Source organism: Anopheles moucheti (genome assembly GCF_943734755.1).
Source record: "Anopheles moucheti chromosome X unlocalized genomic scaffold, idAnoMoucSN_F20_07 X_unloc_3, whole genome shotgun sequence".
In the NCBI taxonomy this organism is placed as follows: domain Eukaryota; kingdom Metazoa; phylum Arthropoda; class Insecta; order Diptera; family Culicidae; genus Anopheles; species Anopheles moucheti.
In genome coordinates, this window is record NW_026453537.1 from 145,001 (window position 1) to 150,000 (window position 5,000).

A 5,000-nucleotide genomic window follows, 5' to 3' on the forward strand; every position below is an offset into this window, starting at 1 on the left:
TTTCGTTCTCTTGATTAGGTTCTCTCTCGCTCGAGGCCAGTGTTTAAATATGTTCTAGTGGGTCTTTACCTTCGCCCATGTGTCACACACTTTACGCGTTCGATGGCTGCCATTGGGAGTGTGCGCACAGGTACGAAGGCCACTGGCCTACGGTCGCGCACGCTCAATATCGTAGTATAGACACACCTCTCTCGCGGGTCTAATTGGCGTGCGCGGCCCCCAAAAGGTAACATAGCAGTTTGTTCTGCTGATACCGTGTTTCTCTATCTCTCTAACCAACTCACACAACAACATATATGTATTGATCGGTAATGATCCTTCCGCAGGTTCACCTACGGAAACCTTGTTACGACTTTTACTTCCTCTAAATCATCAAGTTCGGTCAACTTCGGCCATGCCAGCTGCAGCTCACGAAGGAACCGCGGAAGGTGTGCCTCCAGAGACCTCACTAAATAATCCATCGGTAGTAGCGACGGGCGGTGTGTACAAAGGGCAGGGACGTAATCAGCGCTAGCTAATGACTAGCACTTACTAGAAATTCCAGGTTCATGGGGACCGTTGCAGTCCCCAATCCCAACTAAATGAGCATTTGGGTGATTTCCCGTTCCTCTCGGAATGGGGGCGCCAATTGGCGAGAACACGCTGCTGCTCACATTGTAGCACGCGTGCAGCCCAGAACATCTAAGGGCATCACGGACCTGTTATCGCTCATTCTCACCTTGCTAAACACAAGTTGTCCCGCTAAGCAGGGCAAACGTGGCCGACGACCGCCCGTGAAGGGGCCGCCGGCCTTGACGTCAGGTGCGCCCGGAGGTGCACTGCTGACAGCGTTCTAGTTAGCTTGTTTGAGTCGCGTTCGTTATCGGAATTAACCAGACAAATCATTCCACGAACTAAGAACGGCCATGCACCACTACCCTTAAATTTGAGAAAGAGCTCTCAATCTGTCTTACCTCGATAAGTTCGGACCTGGTAAATTTTCCCGTGTTGAGTCAAATTAAGCCGCAAGCTCCACTTCGTTTTTTTTTTTTTTTTTAAACAATTGCAGGTTTTATTGTTCATAAACATTATGTTCTAAAAACAATAGCGTAAACCCACGCTCTTGACGAACGACGTCGCCCGCCAGGGATTTGTCGTGCGTCATTATGAACCCTTTCGGATGTCCCTACCCAATCTCTTTATTAAATTGCTCTTTCCTTTACCCGCATATTGAAAGCGTACGCTAACTGAGTCCGCATGACTCGCTCGTATTTTAACACTTTAGGCTCTCAAGCTAGCTCGCAATCTAGCGATCGGACCATTCCGCTTCGCTGGCGGAAGCCTCCTCCGCAGCTGTCCATCGCCGACCTGCAGCTCGACGTCTTCTTTCATTCTCTCGTCTATTCCGCCGAGACCGGATTAGATCCGCCTCCGTAGGCGCGGTCCGACGACGGCGCGTTGTCGAAGGGCCCTCCCGTTGGACCCGCGCTCTCCACATTCGCTGCATAAACAGTCGCCTCTCATGGCGAACTCTGATCGTCTCAGGGGAAGGTGGTTCTCCCCTACTTCTTCGGGGAATTGGAGGAGGAGCTAGGCCCTCGCGCTCCGCCTCTACTGCCGCCCGCAGTACCTCGTCATCCCGAGCGGCCAGTGCTGCTGCGACGTCCGCAGCCAGTCGCACACGCGCCCGATCCTCCGCCCTGCCGCGAAGCCGTCTGTTGCGGGCAGACCGTTGACGCGCTGCTCGCGTTTCATTTACCCGTCTCGTGATGTCTTCTACGAAGACGTCTTCCACTTCCTCGCCGAAGAGTGCGGCCACACTTTCGAGGACCACTTCCTCGTCCTCGGCGAAAGCCGCTTCCGCTCGACCGCTGGCGAGGGCCTCCTCATCGCGCCACAGCTGTTGCAGCACGGTGGTGATGTTTTTCGCTGCCCTTTGAATGCGGTCCCACCACTCCGCACTCTCCAGCAGCTTCTCGGCCATGTTGCTGAGCTGGACCGACTCGGGTGTCCCCCAGCCCAGCAGCTCACGTCGAATCTCCTCGAACACGGGGCACTCGAACAAGACGTGGGCCACCGACTCGACCGACCCCACGCACCGTGGACACTCCGGAGACGAAGCGAAGCCGCAGACGTGCAGGTACTCCCGGAAGAATCCGTGTCCGGAGAGCACCTGCGAAAGGTGGAAGTCCACCTTCCCGTGCTTACGTCCCGTCCACCGGTGCAGGTCGGGAATCAGGCTGTGTGCCCACGTCTGATAGCGGCTGGCCGATGGTGTTGCCGCCGCACGGTCCCACGCGTTCTGCCACTCTATCATCGTGGCCGCTCGCTCCATTGCTCGAGCCTCCTTCCTGCTGATGCCAGGTTCAGCCGACAGCCTGCTGTGGCACCTTGCGTCCTCTTGGATAATTAGACGGTAGGGTACAAGACCGGCCATCACCACCGACACCTCATAGGACACCGAGCGAAACGAGCTCGACACCCCGCGTGCCAGCGGCTTCTGCACCTGGGCCAGTCGTCTGCGGCACCACTGCATATCGGTCGCCTTAGCCCAGATGGGCGAGGCGTACCGAATGACAGACTCCGCAACTCCTGCCAGCAATCGCCGCTTGGCCACCTGCGGGCCGCTGTGGTTTCGCATCACCGAGGTGACAGCCGCCACCGCACGGAGGGCCTTGTCCGCGGCCGCTTCCACGTGCGGTTTCCACGATAGCTTCTCATGAAGCTGGACCCCCAGATAGCGCATCGATCTCCCAGTGGTGCAGGTCACTTCACCGACGCGTACCGGAACCTCCAGTCGTCCTCGTCTCAGACTCGAAATGAGCACCGCCTCGGTCTTGTGGGGGGCGAGACTGAGATGACGTGCCTCAAGCCACCCCATCACCGCCTCAATCGCTGTCTCGGCAACCGTCGCCGACTCCTCCGGTGTGCGGCCCTCGGCCAGGATGGCGATGTCGTCAGCAAAACCGACGATGGTGGCCCCTTCAGGGAGCTGGATTCGCAGAACGCCGTCGTACATGACGTTCCACAGAGTCGGGCCAAGGATTGACCCCTGTGGAACGCCTGCCGTTACCCGACGTGACACCGGGCCGTCATGGGTGTCGTACACCAGCTCCCTGTCGGTAAAGTAGTCGCGGAGAAGGAGTTGCAGCTGCGCTGGGACCCCTTTCTCGCGCAGGGCCACCGCTATCGCCTGCCAGCTGGCAGTGTTGAAGGCGTTCTTAACATCCAACGCCACAACCAGCAGGCAGCGCCTGTCCCGCTGGTTCGTCCTGCCGAAGGACATCGCGCGCTCGCCTGCCTCCACCACCAGCTGGATCGCCTGCAGGGTGCTTCGCTGTCTCCGGAATCCGAACTGGTTCTCCGCTAGCTGAGGCGACTCCGGATCCTCGAGGTGCTCATTAAGCCTGTCGAGTGCCGTCCGCTCGAACACCTTCGCTGGGTTGTCTATCAGGCAGATCGGGCGACAGGACGACGCTTCGCCCGGTGGCTTACCTGGTTTAGGCAACAGCACCAGCTTTTGCCTCTTCCACTCGCGTGGAATGACGCCCGTGTCCAGGCAGCTCTGGAAGACCCCGACGAAGGACTCTGGGTGCTTGCGGATGGCAACCGTCACCGCAGCATTTGGCACTCCATCCAGGCCAGGCGCTTTCCGCGGATGCAGCTCGCTCGCTATCGCCTGGAGCTCCGCGCAGCTGATCGGACGGACCGGAGTGTCCCCTTCCGAAGGCGCGACGTCCGGCCACTCGACCGGGGGATGCTCCGGAAACAGCTCCTCGACGATCCGCTGCAGCACCGCTGGGTCGCGTTCACGCGCCGTCCAGCTGCCCCGAAACCGCAGAAGGACCTGCCGGAACCACTGTCCCGTCTCGTCCGCGGCTAGGGCCTGCAGCCACTCGTCGAATTGCTGCGCTTTGCTGACCTTAATTGCCGTCCTTAAGGCAGCACGCGCCTCCTGGTGCTCCTGCGATGCCAACTCGACAGATGTCTCGTCCAAGGCCGTGCTCTGCCTTTCCCGGGCCAACCGGCAGCGCTCGGTCAGCTCCTCAATGGCCGGAGTCCACCAGTACACATTCGCGCTCTTTCTCTGCTGAGAGTGGCCGATCCTTGCCATGGTGGCATCGCAGGCCTCTGCGAGCACCATCCCCAGGCTTGCCGCATCGGTCACCCGATCGGCAAAACGGGTCGCCTCGAGTGCCATTTCGAAAGTACGGGGGCAAAACTGGCGAGTTCGCCAGCGAACACCCGCCTCCCGTACTCCGACGCCTTCCAGCCGCTGGATGCCCCGTCCGGGCCGCTGGCCAGCACGAGGCTGTTGCCCGACCGCAAACCGGATATAGCGGTGGTCGCTATAAGAGTAGCGGTCTAGCGTCCTCCAGGAGCTGATGACCTCCGCTACTCCATCCGGTCGGCAGAGCGATGGACTCGCGAAGGCGACGTCCACCCTGCTGGGCCGGGCCACACCGTTTCCCAGGAAAGTCGGCTCCGTTCCGCGGTTGAGCACCTCCAACCCGATGCTCGTTGCCGTCTGGAGGAGCGCCTCACCCTTAAGGTTGGCACGCTCGCTCCCCCAGGCCCCGTGCCACGCGTTGAAGTCACCGGCCAGGACGACGTGGGGGTGACCTCTCGCCAGAACCTCCAGCCGGTCCATCTGCCGCTCGAAGTCCGGGAGCCCGACAGATGGCGGAATGTAGCAGCAGATAAAGACTATACCTGCTACATCTGCTGCCACTATGCCTGGATGCTGTACACTCCTCACCCGCTGGATGGGGAACCGTTGGCCGCTGGTGACAATCGCGGCCTTAAGTTGCTCATCAGACGCCCAATTGCCGTTGTTGGCCGGCACTGCGTATAGCTCCGTCACGAGCATAACGTCTGCTCCTTCCTCCCTCATACGCTGGAGCGCAAGATCTTGGGCGCTCCTGCTCTTGCCGATGTTGATTTGGAACACCTCAATCATCGTCGGGCCGTATTTTTGCACAGGGCGGAGGCAATCGGGTGCGGGCCGCCACACTTTAGAC